Here is a 20544-nt window from a genome sequence, read left to right as displayed (position 1 = left end):
AGGCTCCTTTCATGTGTGATGTGCAACACGGAATTACTCTGCACGCAGTGCAGGGTATCGGGCCTCATTTTATGGCGAGGGGGAAGTCTCATGGTTTTTCTCGAGTTGCGGCGGGAACCTGGGGTATATTCTCGAGTTACGACGGGGATGGCCCTTCCACCCACGTGTTTCTTCAGCGACGTCAGAACTCCTGCCTACTTGTGAGGGACAACTCGGAATTATCCTCGAGGCTTGGGAGGGCAATTGGGACGCCTCTCCAGCTGTGGCGGGAGACCAAGGGTCCCTTTCCACGTGCCACAGGAATCCTGGGAATCCTATCAAGTTTCACGAGGAGTCAGGCATCGTCTCCTTTGGAGGCACTGATCTCCGTGTACCTCTGGAGTTTTCAAAGGATGTGAGGCCTCTGGTCGCCATGAGGTGGGAAACTAGGTCTTTCTCTGTGGTCTCCACAGGGGATTCAGACATCCTTTCCTTTTGGTAGATGCAAGACGAGCCTGCATTCAAGTCACTGCAGGGATATCCGGCCTTATTTCGAGTCAGGGCATTGCGGTGTCCATTCCACTTGTGGCCGCACACTCAGGGTCCCTCTCACATACATAGAGCTGAGAGAGGCCTCCTCTTGAGGTGCTTGTGGTAAGGTGGTATTCCTCTGGAGTCGAAGCCAGGGACTAACCTCTCATCTCGAGTTGATTTTTGGTCCACGGAGCTATTTCGTGTGGCTACAGTGACCTCAGGATCCCTCTAGCCTTGAAACAGTGTTCTTGGGGTTTCTCTGGAGTGCCATCAAGGAAATCAAGGCTCCTTTCATGTGTGATGTGCAACACGGAATTGCTCTGCATGCAGTGCAGGGGAATCGGGCCTCATCTCGCGGCGAGGGGGAAGTCTCATGGTTTTTCTCGCGTTGCGGCGGGAACCTGGGGTATATTCTCGAGTTACGACGGGGATGGCCCTTCCGCACACGTGTTTGTTCATCGACGTCAGGACTCCTGCCTAGTTGCGAGGGACAACTCGGGATTCTCCTCGAGGCTTGGCAGGGCAATTGGGACGCCTCTCCAGCTGAGACGGGAGACCAAGGGTCTCTTTCCACGTGCCACAGGAAACCTGGTACTCCTATCAAGTTTGACGAGGAGTCAGGCATCGTCTCCTTTGGAGGCAAGAATCTCCGCGTACCTCTGGTGTTTACAAAGGATATGAGGCCTCCGGTCGCCATGATGTGGGGAACTAGATCTTTCTCTGTGGTCTCCACAGGGATTCAGACATCCTTTCGTCTTGGGAGATGCAAGACGAGCCTGCATTCAAGTCACTGCAGGGATATCCGGCCTTATTTCGAGTCAGGGCATCGCGGTGTCCATTCCACTTGAGGCCGCAAACTCAGGGTCCCTCTCACATACCTAGAGCTGAGAGAAGCCTCCTCTTGAGGTGCTTGTGGTAAGGTGGTATTCCTCTGGAGTCGAAGCCAGGGACTAACCTCTCATCGCGAGATGATTTTTGGTCCATGGAGCTCTTTCGTGTTGCTACAGTGACCTCAGGATCTCTCTAGCCTTGAAACAGTGTTCTTGGGGTTTCTCTGGAGTGCCATCAAGGAAATCAAGGCTCCTTTCATGTGTGATGTGCAACACGGAATTGCTCTGCATGCAGTGCAGGGGAATCGGGCCTCATCTCGCGGCGAGGGGGATGTCTCATGGTTTTTCTCGCGTTGCGGCGGGAACCTGGGGTATATTCTCGAGTTACGACGGGGATGGCCCTTCCACCCACATGTTTGTTCAGCGACGTCAGGACTCCTGCCTAGTTGTGAGGGACAACTCGGGATTCTCCTCGAGGCTTGGCAGGTCAATTGGGACGCCTCTCCAACTGAGGCGGGAGACCAAGGGTCCCTTTCCACGTGCCACAGGAATCCTGGGACTCCTATCAAGTTTCACGAGGAGTCAGGCATCATCTTCTTTGGAGGCACTGATCTCCGCGTACCTCTGGAGTTTTCAAAGGATGTGAGGCCTCCGGTCGCGATGAGGTGGGGAAATAGGTCTTTCTCTGTGGTCTCCACCGGGGATTCAGACATCCTTTCGTCTTGGGAGATGCAAGACGAGCCTGCATTGAAGTCACTGCAGGGATATCTGGCCTTATTTCGAGTCAGGGCATCGCGGTGTCCATTCCACTTGAGGCCGCAAACTCAGGGTCCCTCTCACATACCTAGAGCTGAGAGAAGCCTCCTCTTGAGGTGCTTGTGGTAAGGTGGTGTTCCTCTGGAGTCGAGCCAGGGACTAACCTCTCATCTCGAGTTGATTTTTGGTCCACGGAGCTCTTTCTTGTTGGTACAGTGACCTCAGGATCCCTCTAGCCTTGAAACAGTGTTCTTGGGGTCTCTGGAGTGCCATCAAGGAAATCAAGGCTCCTTTCATGTGTGATGTGCAACACGGAATTGCTCTGCACGCAGTGCAGGGGAATCGGGCCTCATCTCGCGGCGAGGGGGAAGTCTCATGGTTTCTCTCGAGTTGCGGCGGGAACCTGGGGTATATTCTCGAGTTACGACGGGGATGGCCCTTCCACCCACGTGTTTGTTCAGCCACGTCAGGACTCCTGCCTAGTTGCGAGGGACAACTCGGGATTTTCCTCGAGGCTTGGCAGGGCAATTGGGACGCCTCTCCAGCTGAGGCGGGAGACCAAGGGTCCCTTTCCACGTGCCACAGGAATCCTGGGACTCCTATCAAGTTTCACGAGGAGTCAGACATCGTCTCCTTTGGAGGCACTGATCTCCGCGTACCTCTGAAGTTTTTAAATGATGTGAGGCCTCCGGTCGCGATGAGCTGGGGAACTAGGTCTTTCTCTGTGGTCTCCACGGGGGATTCAGACACCCTTTCTTCTTGGGAGATGCAAGACGAGCCTGCATTCAAGTCACTGCAGGGATATCCGGCCTTATTTCGCATCAGGGCATCGCGGTGTCCATTCCACTTGAGACCGCAAACTAGGGTCCCTCTCACATACCTAGAGCTGCGAGAAGCCTCCTCTTGAGGTGCTTGTGGTAAGGTTCCTCTGAAGTCGAAGCCAGGGACTAACCTCTCATCTCGAGTTGATATTTGGTCGATGGAGCTCTTTCGTGTTGCTACAGTGACCTCAGGATCCCTCTAGCCTTGAAACAATGTTCTTCGGGTTTCTCTGGAGTGCCATCAAGGAAATCAAGACTCCTTTCATGTGTGATGTGTAACACGGAATTACTCTGCAGGCAGTGCAGGGGAATCAGGCCTCATTTCTCGTCGAGGGGGAAGTCTCATGGTTTTTCTCGAGTTGCAGCGGGAACCTGGGGTATATTCTCGAGTTATGACGGGGATGGCCCTTCCACCCACGTGTTTGTTCAGCCCCGTCAGGACTCCTGCCTAGTTGCGAGGGACAACTCGGGATTCTCCTTCAGGCTTGGCAGGGCAATTGGGACGTCTCTACAGCTGAGGCGGGAGACCAAGGGTCCCTTTCCACGTGCCACAGGAATCCTGGGACTCCTATCAAGTTTCACGAGGAGTCAGGCATCGTCTCCTTTGGAGGCACTGATCTCCACGTACTTCTGGAGTTTTCAAAGGATGTGAGGCCTCCGGTCGCGATGAGGTGGGGAAATAGGTCTTTCTCTGTGGTCAACACAGGGGATTCAGACATCCTTTCATCTTGGGAGATGCAAGACGAGCCTACATTGAAGTCACTGCAGGGATATCCGGCCTTATTTCGAACCAGGGCATCGCGGTGTCCATTCCACTTGAGGCCGCAAACTCAGGGTCACTCTCACATACCTAGAGCTGAGAGAAGCCTCCTCTTGAGGTGTTTGTGGTAAGATGGTGTTCCTCTGGAGTCGAAGCCAGGGACTAACCTCTCAACTCGAGATGATTTTTGGTCCATAGAGCTCTTTCGTGTTGCTACAGTGACCTCAGGATCCCTCTAGCCTTGAAACAGTGTTCTTGGGGTTTCTCTGGAGTGCCATCAAGGAAATCAAGGCTCCTTTCGTGTGTGATGTGCAACACGGAATTGCTCTGCACGCAGTGCAGGGGAATCGGGCCTCATCTCGCGGCGAGGGGGAAGTCTCATGGTTTTTCCCGAGTTGCGGCGGGAACCTGGGGTATATTTTCGAGTTACGACGGGGATGGCCCTTCCACCCACGTGTTTCTTCAGCGACGTCAGAACTCCTGCCTACTTGCGAGGGACAACTCGGAATTCTCCTCGAGGCTTGGCAGGGCAATTGGGACGCCTCTCCAGCTGTGGCGGGAGACCAAGGGTCCCTTTCCACATGCCACAGGAATCCTGGGACTCCTATCAAGTTTCACGAGGAGTCAGGCATCGTCTCCTTGGGAGGCACTGATCTCCGTGTACCTCTGGAGTTTTCAAAGGATGTGAGGCCTCCGGTCGCGATGAGGTGGGGAACTAGGTCTTTCTCTGTGGTCTCCACAGGGGATTCAGACATCCTTTCCTTTTGGTAGATGCAAGACGAGCCTGCATTCAAGTCACTGCAGGGATATCCGGCCTTATTTCGAGTCAGGGCATTGCGGTGTCCATTCCTCTTGTGGCCGCACACTCAGGGTCCCTCTCACATACATAGAGCTGAGAGAAGCCTCCCCTTGAGGTGCTTGTGGTAAGGTGGTATTCCTCTGGAGTCGAAGCCAGGGACTAACCTCTCATCTCGAGTTGATTTTTGGTCCATGGAGCTCTTTCTTGTGGCTACACTGACCTCAGGATCCCTCTAGCTTTGAAACAGTGTTCTTGGGGTTTCTCTGGAGTGCCATCAAGGAAATCAAGGCTCCTTTCATGTGTGATGTGCAACACGGAAAGCCTCTGCATGCAGTGCAGGGGAATCGGGCCTCATCTCGCGGCGAGGGGGAAGTCTCATGGTTTTTCTCGAGTTGCAGCGGGAACCTGGGGTATATTCTCGAGTTACGACCGGGATGGCCCTTCCGCACACGTGTTTGTTCAGCGACGTCAGGACTCCTGCCTAGTTGCGAGGGACAACTCGGGATTCTCCTCGAGGCTTGGCAGGGCAATTGGGACGCCTCTCCAGCTGAGGCGGGAGACCAAGGGTCCCTTTCCACGTGCCACAGGAATCCTAGGACTCCTATCAAGTTTCACGAGGAGTCAGGCATCGTCTCCTTTGGAGGCACTGATCTCCGCGTACCTCTGGAGTTTTCAAAGGATGTGAGGCCTCTGGTCGCCATGAGGTGGGGAACTAGGTCTTTCTCTGTGGTCTCCACAGGGGATTCAGACACCCTTTTGTCTTGGGAGATGGAAGACGAGCCTGCATTCAAGTCACTGCAGGGATATCCGGCCTTATTTCGAGTCAGGGCAACGCGGTGTCCATTCCACTTGAGGCCGCAAACTCAGGGTCCCTCTCACATACCTAGAGCTGAGAGAAGCCTCCTCTTGAGGTGCTTGTGGTAAGGTGGTATTCCTCTGGAGTCGAAGCCAGGGACTAACCTCTCATCTCGAGTTGATTTTTGGTCCACGGATCTCTTTCGTGTTGCTACAGTGACCTCAGGATCCCTCTAGCCTTGAAACAGTGTTCTTGGGGTTTCTCTGGAGTGCCATCAAGGAAATCAAGGCTCCTTTCATGTGTGATGTGCAACACGGAATTGCTCTGCACGCAGTGCAGGGGAATCGGGCCTCATCTCGCGGTGAGGGGGAAGTCTCATGGTTTTTCTCGAGTTGCGGCGGGAACCTGGGGTATATTCTCGAGTTACGTCTTGGATGGACCTTCCACACACGTGCTTGTTCAGCAACGTCAGGACTCCTGCCTAGTTGCGAGGGACAACTCGGGATTCTCCTCGAGGCTTGGCAGGGCAATTGGGACGCCTCTCCAGCTGAAGCGGGAAACGAAGTGTCCCTTTCCACGTGCCACAGGAAACCTGGGACTCCTATCAAGTTTGACGAGGAGTCAGGCATCGTCTCCTTTGGAGGCAAGGATCTCCGCGTACCTCTGGAGTTTACAAAGGATGTGAGGCCTCCGGTCGCGATGAGGTGGGGAACTAGGTCTTTCTCTGTGGTCTCCACAGGGGATTCAGACATCCTTTCGTCTTGGGAGATGCAAGACGAGCCTGCATTCAAGTCACTGCAGGGATATCCGGCCTTAATTCGAGTCAGGGCATCGCGGTGTCCATTCCACTTGAGGCCGCAAACTCAGGGTCCCTCTCACATACCTAGAGCTGAGAGAAGCCTCCTCTTGAGGTGCTTGTGGTAAGATGGTATTCCTCTGGAGTCGAAGCCAGGGACTAACCTCTCAACTCGAGATGATTTTTGGTCCATAGAGCTCTTTCGTGTTGCTACAGTGACCTCAGGATCCCTCTAGCCTTGAAACAGTGTTCTTGGGGTTTCTCTGGAGTGCCATCAAGGAAATCAAGGCTCCTTTCGTGTGTGTTGTGCAACACGGAATTGCTCTGCACGCAGTGCAGGGGAATCGAGCCTCATCTCGAGGCGAGTGGGAAGTCTCATGGTTTTTCTCGAGTTGCGGCGGGAACCTGGGGTATATTCTCGAGTTACGACGGGGATGGCCCTTCCACCCACGTGTTTGTTCAGCGACGTCAGGACTCCTGCCTAGTTGCGAGGGACAACTCGGGATTCTCCTCGAGGCTTGGCAGGGCAATTGGGACGCCTCTCCAACTGAGGCGGGAGACCAAGGGTCCCTTTCCACGTGCCACAGGAATCCTGGGACTCCTATCAAGTTTCACGAGGAGTCAGGCATCATCTTCTTTGGAGGCACTGATCTCCGCGTACCTCTGGAGTTTTCAAAGGATGTGAGGCCTCCGGTCGCGATGAGGTGGGGAAATAGGTCTTTCTCTGTGGTCTCCACCGGGGATTCAGACATCCTTTCGTCTTGGGAGATGCAAGGCGAGCCTGCATTGAAGTCACTGCAGGGATATCCGGCCTTATTTCGAACCAGGGCATCGCGGTGTCCATTCCACTTGAGGCCGCAAACTCAGGGTCCCTCTCACATACCTAGAGCTGAGAGAAGCCTCTTCTTGAGGTGCTTGTGGTAAGGTGGTGTTCCTCTGGAGTCGAGCCAGGGACTAACCTCTCATCTCGAGTTGATTTTTGGTCCACGGAGCTCTTTCTTGTTGGTACAGTGACCTCAGGATCCCTCTAGCCTTGATACAGTGTTCTTGGGGTTTCCCTGGAGTGTCATCAAGGAAATCAAGGCTCCTTTCATGTGTGATGTGCAACCCGGAATTGCACTGCACACAGTGCAGCGGAATCGGGCCTCATTTTGCGGCGAGGGGGAAGTCTCATGGTTTTTCTCGAGTTGCGGCGGGAACCTGGGGTATATTCTCGAGTTACGACGGGGATGGCCCTTCCACACACGTGTTTGTTCAGCGACGTCAAGACTCCTGCCTAGTTGCGAGGGACAACTCGGGATTCTCCTCGAGGCTTGGCAGGGCAATTGGGACGCCTCTCCAGCTGAAGCGGGAGACCAAGTTTTCCTTTCCACGTGCCACAGGAATCCTGGACTCCTAAAAAGTTTCACGAGGAGTCAGGCATCGTCTCCTTTGGAGGCACTGATCTCCGCATACCTCTGGAGTTTTCAAAGGATGTGAGGCCTCCGGTCGCGAAGAGGTGGGGAACTAGGTCTTTCTCTGTGGTCTCCACAGGGGATTCAGACATCCTTTCGTCTTGGGAGATGCAAGACGAGCCTGCATTCAAGTCACTGCAGGGATATCCGGCCTTATTTCGAGTCAGGGCATTGCGGTGTCCATTCCACTTGAGGCCGGAAACTCAGGGTCCCTCTCACATACCTAGAGCTGAGAGAAGCCTCCTCTTGAGGTGCTTGTGGTAAGGTGGTATTCCTCTGGAGTCGTAGCCAGGGATTAAACTCTCATCTCGAGTTGATTTTTGGTCCACGGAGCTCTTTCGTGTTGCTACAGTGACCTCAGGATCCCTCTAGCCTTGAAACAGTGTTCTTGGGGTTTCTCTGGAGTGCTATCAAGGAAATCAAGGCTCCTTTCAAGTGTGATGTGCAACACGGAATTGCTCTGCACGCAGTGCAGGAGAATTGGGCCTCATCTGGCGGCGAGTGGGAAGTCTCATGGTTTTTCTCGAGTTGCGGCGGGAACCTGGGGTATATTCTCGAGTTAAGACGGGGATGGCCCTTCCACACACGTGCTTGTTCAGCGACGTCAGGACTCCTGCCTAGTTGCGAGGGACAACTCGGGATTCTCCTCGAGGCTTGGCAGGGCAATTGGGACGCCTCTCCAGCTGAGGCGGGAGGCCAAGGGTCCCTTTCCACGTGCCACAGGAATCCTGGGACTCCTATCAAGTTTCACGAGGAGTCAGGCATCGTCTCCTTTGGAGGCACTGATCTCCGCGTACCTCTGGAGTTTTCAAAGGATGTGAGGCCTCCGGTCGTGATGAGGTGTGGAACTAGGTCTTTCTCTGTGGTCTCCACAGGGGATTCAGACATCCTTTCGTCTTGGCAGATGCAAGACGAGCCTGCATTCAAGTCACTGCAGGGATATCCGGCCTTATTTCGAGTCAGGGCATCGCGGTGTCCATTCCACTTGAGGCCGCAAACTCAGGGTCCCTCTCACATACCTAGAGCTGAGAGAAGCCTCCTCTTTAGGTGCTTGTGGTAAGGTGGTATTCCTCTGGAGTCGAAACCAGGGAATAACCTCTCATCTCGAGTTGATTTTTGGTCCACGGAGCGCTTTCGTGTTGCTACAGTGACCTCAGGATCCCTCTAGCCTTAAAACAGTGTTCTTGGGGTTTCTCTGGAGTGCCATCAAGGAAATCAAGTCTCCTTTCAGGTGTGATGTGCAACACGGAATTGCTGTGCACGCAGTGCAGGGGAATCGGGCCTCATCTCTCGGCGAGGGGGAAGTCTCATGGTTTATCTCGAGTTGCGGCGGGAACCTGGGGTATATTCTCGAGTTACGACGGGGATGGCCCTTCCACCCACGTGTTTGTTCAGCGACGTCAGGACTCCTGCCTAGTTGCGAGGGACATCTCGGGATTCTCCTCGAGGCTTGGCAGGGCAATTTTGACGCCTCTCCAGCTGAAGCGGGAGACCAAGGGTCCCTTTCCACGTGCCACAGGAATCCTGGGACTCCTATCAAGTTTCAAGAGGAGTCACGCATCGTCTCCTTTGGAGGCACTGATCTCCGCGTACCTCTGGAGTTTTCAAAATATGTTAGGACTCCGGTCGCGATGAGGTGGGGAACTAGGTCTTTCTCTGTGGTCTCCACAGGGGATTCAGACATCCTTTCGTCTTGGGAGATGCAAGACGAGCCTGCATTCAAGTCACTGCAGGGATATCTGGCCTTATTTCGAGTCAGGGAATCGCGGTGTCCATTCCACTTGAGGCCGCAAACTCAGGGTCCCTCTCACATACCTAGAGCTGAGAGAAGCCTCCTCTTGAGGTGCTTGTGGTAAGGAGGTATTCCTCTGGAGTCGAGCCAGGGACTAACCTCTCATCTCGAGTTGATTTGTGGTCCACAGAGCTCTTTCGTGTTGCTACAGTGACCTCAGGATCCCTCTAGCCTTGAAACAGTGTTCTTGGGTTTCTCTGGAGTGCCATCAAGGAAATCAAGGCTCCTATCATGTGTGTTGTGCAAAACGGAATTGCTCTGCATCCAGTGCAGGGGAATCGGGCCTCATCTCACGGCGAGGGGGAAGTCTCATGGTTTTTCTCGAGTTGCGGCGGGAACCTGGGTTATATTCTCGAGTTACGACGGGGATGGCCCTTCCACACACGTGTTTGTTCAGCGATGGCAGGACGCCTGCCTAGTTGCGAAGGAAAACTCGGGATTCTCCTCGAGGCTTGGCAGGGCAATTGGGACGCCTCTCCAGCTGAGGCGGGAGACCAAGGGTCCCTTTCCACGTGCCACAGGAATCCTGGGACTCCTATCAAGTTTCACGAGGAGTCACGCATGATCTCCTTTGGAGGTACTGATCTCTGCGTACCTCTGCAGTTTTCAAAGGATGTGAGGCCTCCGGTCGCGATGAGGTGGGGAACTAGGTCTTTCTCTGTGGTCTCCACAGGGGATTCAGACATCCTTTCCTTTTGGTAGATGCAAGACGAGCCTGCATTCAAGTCACTGCAGGGATATCCGGCCTTATTTCGAGTCAGGGCATTGCGGTGTCCATTCCTCTTGTGGCCGCACACTCAGGGTCCCTCTCACATACATAGAGCTGAGAGAAGCCTCCCCTTGAGGTGCTTGTGGTAAGGTGGTATTCCTCTGGAGTCGAAGCCAGGGACTAACCTCTCATCTCGAGTTGATTTTTGGTCCATGGAGCTCTTTCTTGTGGCTACACTGACCTCAGGATCCCTCTAGCTTTGAAACAGTGTTCTTGGGGTTTCTCTGGAGTGCCATCAAGGAAATCAAGGCTCCTTTCATGTGTGATGTGCAACACGGAAAGCCTCTGCATGCAGTGCAGGGGAATCGGGCCTCATCTCGCGGCGAGGGGGAAGTCTCATGGTTTTTCTCGAGTTGCAGCGGGAACCTGGGGTATATTCTCGAGTTACGACCGGGATGGCCCTTCCGCACACGTGTTTGTTCAGCGACGTCAGGACTCCTGCCTAGTTGCGAGGGACAACTCGGGATTCTCCTCGAGGCTTGGCAGGGCAATTGGGACGCCTCTCCAGCTGAGGCGGGAGACCAAGGGTCCCTTTCCACGTGCCACAGGAATCCTAGGACTCCTATCAAGTTTCACGAGGAGTCAGGCATCGTCTCCTTTGGAGGCACTGATCTCCGCGTACCTCTGGAGTTTTCAAAGGATGTGAGGCCTCTGGTCGCCATGAGGTGGGGAACTAGGTCTTTCTCTGTGGTCTCCACAGGGGATTCAGACACCCTTTTGTCTTGGGAGATGGAAGACGAGCCTGCATTCAAGTCACTGCAGGGATATCCGGCCTTATTTCGAGTCAGGGCAACGCGGTGTCCATTCCACTTGAGGCCGCAAACTCAGGGTCCCTCTCACATACCTAGAGCTGAGAGAAGCCTCCTCTTGAGGTGCTTGTGGTAAGGTGGTATTCCTCTGGAGTCGAAGCCAGGGACTAACCTCTCATCTCGAGTTGATTTTTGGTCCACGGATCTCTTTCGTGTTGCTACAGTGACCTCAGGATCCCTCTAGCCTTGAAACAGTGTTCTTGGGGTTTCTCTGGAGTGCCATCAAGGAAATCAAGGCTCCTTTCATGTGTGATGTGCAACACGGAATTGCTCTGCACGCAGTGCAGGGGAATCGGGCCTCATCTCGCGGTGAGGGGGAAGTCTCATGGTTTTTCTCGAGTTGCGGCGGGAACCTGGGGTATATTCTCGAGTTACGTCTTGGATGGACCTTCCACACACGTGCTTGTTCAGCAACGTCAGGACTCCTGCCTAGTTGCGAGGGACAACTCGGGATTCTCCTCGAGGCTTGGCAGGGCAATTGGGACGCCTCTCCAGCTGAAGCGGGAAACGAAGTGTCCCTTTCCACGTGCCACAGGAAACCTGGGACTCCTATCAAGTTTGACGAGGAGTCAGGCATCGTCTCCTTTGGAGGCAAGGATCTCCGCGTACCTCTGGAGTTTACAAAGGATGTGAGGCCTCCGGTCGCGATGAGGTGGGGAACTAGGTCTTTCTCTGTGGTCTCCACAGGGGATTCAGACATCCTTTCGTCTTGGGAGATGCAAGACGAGCCTGCATTCAAGTCACTGCAGGGATATCCGGCCTTAATTCGAGTCAGGGCATCGCGGTGTCCATTCCACTTGAGGCCGCAAACTCAGGGTCCCTCTCACATACCTAGAGCTGAGAGAAGCCTCCTCTTGAGGTGCTTGTGGTAAGATGGTATTCCTCTGGAGTCGAAGCCAGGGACTAACCTCTCAACTCGAGATGATTTTTGGTCCATAGAGCTCTTTCGAGTTGCTACAGTGACCTCAGGATCCCTCTAGCCTTGAAACAGTGTTCTTGGGGTTTCTCTGGAGTGCCATCAAGGAAATCAAGGCTCCTTTCGTGTGTGTTGTGCAACACGGAATTGCTCTGCACGCAGTGCAGGGGAATCGAGCCTCATCTCGAGGCGAGTGGGAAGTCTCATGGTTTTTCTCGAGTTGCGGCGGGAACCTGGGGTATATTCTCGAGTTACGACGGGGATGGCCCTTCCACCCACGTGTTTGTTCAGCGACGTCAGGACTCCTGCCTAGTTGCGAGGGACAACTCGGGATTCTCCTCGAGGCTTGGCAGGGCAATTGGGACGCCTCTCCAACTGAGGCGGGAGACCAAGGGTCCCTTTCCACGTGCCACAGGAATCCTGGGACTCCTATCAAGTTTCACGAGGAGTCAGGCATCATCTTCTTTGGAGGCACTGATCTCCGCGTACCTCTGGAGTTTTCAAAGGATGTGAGGCCTCCGGTCGCGATGAGGTGGGGAAATAGGTCTTTCTCTGTGGTCTCCACCGGGGATTCAGACATCCTTTCGTCTTGGGAGATGCAAGGCGAGCCTGCATTGAAGTCACTGCAGGGATATCCGGCCTTATTTCGAACCAGGGCATCGCGGTGTCCATTCCACTTGAGGCCGCAAACTCAGGGTCCCTCTCACATACCTAGAGCTGAGAGAAGCCTCTTCTTGAGGTGCTTGTGGTAAGGTGGTGTTCCTCTGGAGTCGAGCCAGGGACTAACCTCTCATCTCGAGTTGATTTTTGGTCCACGGAGCTCTTTCTTGTTGGTACAGTGACCTCAGGATCCCTCTAGCCTTGATACAGTGTTCTTGGGGTTTCCCTGGAGTGTCATCAAGGAAATCAAGGCTCCTTTCATGTGTGATGTGCAACCCGGAATTGCACTGCACACAGTGCAGCGGAATCGGGCCTCATTTTGCGGCGAGGGGGAAGTCTCATGGTTTTTCTCGAGTTGCGGCGGGAACCTGGGGTATATTCTCGAGTTACGACGGGGATGGCCCTTCCACACACGTGTTTGTTCAGCGACGTCAAGACTCCTGCCTAGTTGCGAGGGACAACTCGGGATTCTCCTCGAGGCTTGGCAGGGCAATTGGGACGCCTCTCCAGCTGAAGCGGGAGACCAAGTTTTCCTTTCCACGTGCCACAGGAATCCTGGACTCCTAAAAAGTTTCACGAGGAGTCAGGCATCGTCTCCTTTGGAGGCACTGATCTCCGCATACCTCTGGAGTTTTCAAAGGATGTGAGGCCTCCGGTCGCGAAGAGGTGGGGAACTAGGTCTTTCTCTGTGGTCTCCACAGGGGATTCAGACATCCTTTCGTCTTGGGAGATGCAAGACGAGCCTGCATTCAAGTCACTGCAGGGATATCCGGCCTTATTTCGAGTCAGGGCATTGCGGTGTCCATTCCACTTGAGGCCGGAAACTCAGGGTCCCTCTCACATACCTAGAGCTGAGAGAAGCCTCCTCTTGAGGTGCTTGTGGTAAGGTGGTATTCCTCTGGAGTCGTAGCCAGGGATTAAACTCTCATCTCGAGTTGATTTTTGGTCCACGGAGCTCTTTCGTGTTGCTACAGTGACCTCAGGATCCCTCTAGCCTTGAAACAGTGTTCTTGGGGTTTCTCTGGAGTGCTATCAAGGAAATCAAGGCTCCTTTCAAGTGTGATGTGCAACACGGAATTGCTCTGCACGCAGTGCAGGAGAATTGGGCCTCATCTGGCGGCGAGTGGGAAGTCTCATGGTTTTTCTCGAGTTGCGGCGGGAACCTGGGGTATATTCTCGAGTTAAGACGGGGATGGCCCTTCCACACACGTGCTTGTTCAGCGACGTCAGGACTCCTGCCTAGTTGCGAGGGACAACTCGGGATTCTCCTCGAGGCTTGGCAGGGCAATTGGGACGCCTCTCCAGCTGAGGCGGGAGGCCAAGGGTCCCTTTCCACGTGCCACAGGAATCCTGGGACTCCTATCAAGTTTCACGAGGAGTCAGGCATCGTCTCCTTTGGAGGCACTGATCTCCGCGTACCTCTGGAGTTTTCAAAGGATGTGAGGCCTCCGGTCGTGATGAGGTGTGGAACTAGGTCTTTCTCTGTGGTCTCCACAGGGGATTCAGACATCCTTTCGTCTTGGCAGATGCAAGACGAGCCTGCATTCAAGTCACTGCAGGGATATCCGGCCTTATTTCGAGTCAGGGCATCGCGGTGTCCATTCCACTTGAGGCCGCAAACTCAGGGTCCCTCTCACATACCTAGAGCTGAGAGAAGCCTCCTCTTTAGGTGCTTGTGGTAAGGTGGTATTCCTCTGGAGTCGAAACCAGGGAATAACCTCTCATCTCGAGTTGATTTTTGGTCCACGGAGCGCTTTCGTGTTGCTACAGTGACCTCAGGATCCCTCTAGCCTTAAAACAGTGTTCTTGGGGTTTCTCTGGAGTGCCATCAAGGAAATCAAGTCTCCTTTCAGGTGTGATGTGCAACACGGAATTGCTGTGAACGCAGTGCAGGGGAATCGGGCCTCATCTCTCGGCGAGGGGGAAGTCTCATGGTTTATCTCGAGTTGCGGCGGGAACCTGGGGTATATTCTCGAGTTACGACGGGGATGGCCCTTCCACCCACGTGTTTGTTCAGCGACGTCAGGACTCCTGCCTAGTTGCGAGGGACATCTCGGGATTCTCCTCGAGGCTTGGCAGGGCAATTTTGACGCCTCTCCAGCTGAAGCGGGAGACCAAGGGTCCCTTTCCACGTGCCACAGGAATCCTGGGACTCCTATCAAGTTTCAAGAGGAGTCACGCATCGTCTCCTTTGGAGGCACTGATCTCCGCGTACCTCTGGAGTTTTCAAAATATGTTAGGACTCCGGTCGCGATGAGGTGGGGAACTAGGTCTTTCTCTGTGGTCTCCACAGGGGATTCAGACATCCTTTCGTCTTGGGAGATGCAAGACGAGCCTGCATTCAAGTCACTGCAGGGATATCTGGCCTTATTTCGAGTCAGGGAATCGCGGTGTCCATTCCACTTGAGGCCGCAAACTCAGGGTCCCTCTCACATACCTAGAGCTGAGAGAAGCCTCCTCTTGAGGTGCTTGTGGTAAGGAGGTATTCCTCTGGAGTCGAGCCAGGGACTAACCTCTCATCTCGAGTTGATTTGTGGTCCACAGAGCTCTTTCGTGTTGCTACAGTGACCTCAGGATCCCTCTAGCCTTGAAACAGTGTTCTTGGGTTTCTCTGGAGTGCCATCAAGGAAATCAAGGCTCCTATCATGTGTGTTGTGCAAAACGGAATTGCTCTGCATCCAGTGCAGGGGAATCGGGCCTCATCTCACGGCGAGGGGGAAGTCTCATGGTTTTTCTCGAGTTGCGGCGGGAACCTGGGGTATATTCTCGAGTTACGACGGGGATGGCCCTTCCACACACGTGTTTGTTCAGCGATGGCAGGACGCCTGCCTAGTTGCGAAGGAAAACTCGGGATTCTCCTCGAGGCTTGGCAGGGCAATTGGGACGCCTCTCCAGCTGAGGCGGGAGACCAAGGGTCCCTTTCCACGTGCCACAGGAATCCTGGGACTCCTATCAAGTTTCACGAGGAGTCACGCATGATCTCCTTTGGAGGTACTGATCTCTGCGTACCTCTGCAGTTTTCAAAGGATGTGAGGCCTCCGGTCGCGATGAGGTGGGGAACTAGGTCTTTCTCTGTGGTCTCCACAGGGGATTCAGACATCCTTTCGTCTTGGGAGATGCAAGACGAGCCTGCATTCAAGTCACTGCAGGGATATCCGGCCTTATTTCGAGTCAGGGCATCGCGGTGTCCATTCCACTTGAGGCTGCAAACTCAGGGTCCCTCTCACATACCTAGAGCTGAGAGAAGCCTCCTCTTGAGGTGCTTGTGGTAAGGTGGTATTCCTCTGGAGTCGAAGCCAGGGAATAACCTCTCATCTCGAATTGATTTTTGGTCCACGGAGCTCTTTCGTGTTGCTACAGTGACCTCAGGATCCCTCTAGCCTTGAAACAGTGTTCTTGGGGTTTCTCTGGAGTGCCATCAAGGAAATCAAGGCTCCTTTCATGGGTGATGCGCAACAGGTAATTGCTCTGCACGCGTGCAGGGGAATCGGGCGTCATCTCGCGGCGAGGGGGAAGTCTCATGGTTTTTCTCGAGTTGCGGCGGGAACCTGGGGTATATTCTCGAGTTATGACGGGGATGGCCCTTCCACCCACGTGTTTGTTCAGCGACGTCAGGACTCCTGCCTAGTTGCGAGGGACAACTCTGGATTCTCCTCGAGGCTTGGCAGGGCAATTGGGATGCCTCTCCAGCTGAGGCGGGAGACCAAGGGTCCCTTTCCACGTGCCACAGGAATCCTGGGACTCCTAAGAAGTTTCACGAGGAGTCAGGCATCATCTCCTTTGGAGGCACTGATTTCCGCGTAGCTCTGGAGTTTTCAAAGGATGTGAGGCCTCCGGTCACGATGCGGTGGGGAGCTAGGTCTTTCTCTGTGGTCTCCACAGGGGATTCAGACATCCTTTCATCTTGGGAGATGCAAGACAAGCCTGCATTCAAGTCACTGCATGGATATCCGGCCTTACTTCGAGTCAGGGCATCGCGGTGTCCATTCCACTTGAGGCCGCAAACTCAGGGTCCCTCTCACATACCTAGAGCTGAGAGAAGCCTCCTCTTGAGGTGCTTGTGGTAAGGTGGTGTTCCTCTGGAGTCGAGCCAGGGACTAACCTCTCATCGCGAGTTGATTTTTGGTCCACGGAGCTCTTTCGTGTTGGTACAGTGACCTCAGGATCCCTCTAGCCTTGATACAGTGTTCTTGGGGTTTCTCTGGAGTGCCATCAAGGAAATCAAGGCTCCTTTCATGTGTGATGTGCAACCCCCAATTGCTCTGCACACAGTGCAGGAGAATCGGGCCTCATTTCACGTCGAGGGGGAAGTCTCATGGTTTTTCTCGAGTTGCGGCGGGAACCTGGGGTATATTCTCGAGTTACGACGGGGATGGCCCTTACATCCACGTGTTTGTTCAGCGACGTCAGGACTCCTGCCTAGTTGCGAGGGACAACTCGGGATTCTCCTCGAGGCTTGGCAGGGCAATTGGGACGCCTCTCCAGCTGAAGCGGGAGACCAAGTGTTCCTTTTCACGTGCCACAGGAATCCAGGACTCCTAAGAAGTTTCACGAGGAGTCAGGCATCGTCTCCTTTGGAGGCACTGATCTCCACGTACCTCTGGAGTTTTCAAAGGATGTGAGGCCTCCAGTCGCGATGAGGTGGGGAACTAGGTCTTTCTCTGTGGTCTCCACAGGGGACTCAGACATCCTTTCGTCTTGGGAGATGCAAGACGAGCCTGCCTTGAAGTCACTGCAGGGATATCCGGCCTTATTTCGAGTCAGGGCATTGCGGTGTCCATTACACTTGAGGCCGGAAACTCAGGGTCCCTCTCACATACCTAGAGCTGAGAGAAGCCTCCTCTTGAGGTGCTTGTGGTAAGGTGGTATTCCTCTGGAGTCGAACCCAGGAATTAAACTCTCATCTCGAGTTGATTTTTGGTCCACAGAGCTCTTTCTTGTTGCTACAGTGACCTCAGGATCCCTCTAGCCTTGAAACAGTGTTCTTGGGGTTTCTCTGGAGTGCCATCAAGGAAATCAAGGCTCCTTTCATGTGTGATGTGCAACACGGAATTGCTCTGCACGCAGTGCAGGGGAATCGGGCCTCATCTCGCGGCGAGGGGGAAGTCTCATGGTTTTTCTCGAGGTGCGGCGGGAACCTGGGGTATATTCTCGAGTTACGACTTGGATGGCCCTTCCACACACGTGCTTGTTCAGCGACGTCAGGACTCCTGCCTAGTTGCGAGGGACAACTCGGGATTCTCCTTGAGGCTTGGCAGGGCAATTGGGACGCCTCTCCAGGTGAGGCGGGAGACCAAGGGTCCCTTTCCACGTGCCACAGCAATCCTGGGACTCCTATCAAGTTTCACGAGGAGTCAGGCATCGTCTCCTTTGGAGGCACTGATCTCCGCGTACCTCTGGAGTTTTTAAAGGATGTGAGGCCTCCGGTCGCCATGAGGTGGGGAACTTGGTCTTTCTCTGTGGTCTCCACAGAGGATTCAGACATCCTTTCATCTTGGGAGATGCAAGACGAGCCTGCATTTAAGTCACTGCAGGGATATCCGGCCTTATTTCGCGTCAGGGCATCGCGGTGTCCATTCCACTTGAGGCCGCAAACTCAGGGTCCCTCTCACATACATATAGCTGAGAGAAGCCTCCTCTTGAGGTGCTTGTGGAAAGGTGGTATTCCTCTGGAGTCGAAGCCAGGGACTAACCTCTCATCTCGAGTTGATTTTTGGTCCACGGAGCTCTTTCGTGTTGCTACAGTGACCTCAGGATCCCTCTAGCCTTGAAACAGTGTTCTTGGGGTTTCTCTGGAGTGCCATCAAGGAAATCAAGGCTCCTTTCATGTGTGATGTGCAACACGGAATTGCTCTGCACGCAGTGCAGGGGAATCGGGCCTCATCTCGCGGCGAGGGGGAAGTCTCATGGTTTTTCTCGAGTTGCGGCGGGAACCTGGGGTATATTCTCTAGTTACGACGGGGATGGCCATTCCACACACGTGTTTGTTCAGCGACGTCAGGACTCCTGCCTAGTTGCGAGGGACAACTCGGGATTCTCCTCGAGGCTTGGCAGGGCAATTGGGACGCCTCTCCAGCTTAGGCGCGAGACCTAGGGTCCCTTTCCACGTGCCACAGGAATCCTGGGACTCCTATCAAGTTTCACGAGGAGTCAGGCATCGTCTCCTTTGGAGGCACTGATCTCCGCGTACCTCTGGAGTTTTCAAAGGATGTGAGGCCTCCGGTCGCCATGAGGTGGGGAACTTGGTCTTTCTCTGTGGTCTCCACAGGGGATTCAGACATCCTTTCATCTTGGGAGATGCAAGACGAGCCTGCATTCAAGTCACTGCAGGGATATCCGGCCTTATTTCACGTCAGGGCATCGCGGTGTCCATTCCACTTGAGGCGGCAAAATCAGGATCCCTCTCACATACCTAGAGCTGAGAGAAGCCTCCTCTTGAGGTGCTTGTTGTAAGGTGGTATTCCTCTGGATTCGAAGCCAGGGACTAACCTCTCATCTCGAGTTGATTTTTCGTCCACGGAGCTCGTTCGTGTTGCTACAGTGACCTCAGGATCCCTCTAGCCTTGAAACAGTGTTTTTGGGGTCTGTGGAGTACCATCAAGGAAATCAAGGCTCCTTTCATGTGTGATGTGCAACACGGAATTGCTCTGCACGCAGTTCAGGGGAATCGAGCCTCATCTCGCGGTGAGGGGGAAGTCTCATGGTTTCTCTCGAGTTGCGGCGGGAACCTGGGGTATATTCTCGAGTTACGACGGGGATGGCCCTTCGACCACGTGTTTGTTCAGCGACGTCAGGACTCCTGCCTAGTTGCGAGGGACAACTCGGGATTCTCTTCGAGGCTTGGCAGGGCAATTGGGACGCCTCTCCAGCTGAGGCGGGAGACCAAGGGTCCCTTTCCACGTGCCACAGGAATCCTGGACTCCTAAGAAGTTTCACGAGGAGTCAGGCATCGTCTCCTTTGGAGGCACTGATCTCCACGTACCTCTGGAGTTTTCAAAGGATGTGAGGCCTCCGGTCGCGATGAGGTGGGGAACTAGGTCTTTCTCTGTGGTCTCCACAGGGGATTCAGACATCCTTTCGTCTTCGGAGATGCAAGACGAGCCTGCATTCAAGTCACTGCAGGAAAATCCGGCCTTATTTCGAGTCAGGGCATTGCGGTGTCCATTCCACTTGAGGCCGGAAACTCAGGGTCCCTCACACATACCTAGAGCTGAGAGAAGCCTCCTCTTGAGGTGCTTGTGGTAAGGTGGTATTCCTCTGGAGTCGAAGCCAGGGACTAACCTCTCATCTCGAGTTGATTTTTGGTCCACGGAGCTCTTTCGTGTTGCTACAGTGACCTCAGGATCCCTCTAGCCTTGAAACAGTGTTCTTGGGGTTTCTCTGGAGTGCCATGAAGGAAATCAAGGCTCCTTTCATGTGTGATGTGCAACACGGAATTGCTCTGCACGCAGTGCAGGGGAAACGGGCCTCATCTCGCGGCGAGGGGGAAGTCTCATGGTTTTTCTCGAATTGCGGCGGGAATCTGGGGTATATTCTCGAGTTACGACGGGGATGGCCCTTCCACACACGTGCTTGTTCAGCGACGTCAGGACTCCTGCCTAGTTGCGAGGGACAACTCGGGATTCTCCTCGAGGCTTGGCAGGGCAATTGGGACGCCTCTCCAGCTTAGGCGGGAGACCTAGGGTCCCTTTCCACGTGCCACAGGAATCCTGGGACTCCTATCAAGTTTCACGAGGAGTCAGGCATCGTCTCCTTTGGAGGCACTGATCTCCGCGTACCTCTGGAGTTTTCAAAGGATGTGAGGCCTCCGGTCGCCATGAGGTGGGGAACTTGGTCTTTCTCTGTGGTCTCCACAGGGGATTCAGACATCCTTTCGTCTTGGGAGATGCAAGACGAGCCTGCATTCAAGTCACTGCAGGGATATCCGGCCTTATTTCGAGTCAGGGCATTGCGGTGTCCATTACACTTGAGGCCGGAAACTTAGGGTCCCTCTCACATACCTAGAGCTGAGAGAAGCCTCCTCTTGAGGTGCTTGTGGTAAGGTGGTATTCCTCTGGAGTCAAAGCCAGGAAT

The sequence above is a fragment of the Cervus elaphus genome, chromosome X (genome assembly GCF_910594005.1).
Source record: "Cervus elaphus chromosome X, mCerEla1.1, whole genome shotgun sequence".
NCBI lineage: Eukaryota > Metazoa > Chordata > Mammalia > Artiodactyla > Cervidae > Cervus > Cervus elaphus.
Note: the sequence above shows the minus strand (reverse complement) of the source record.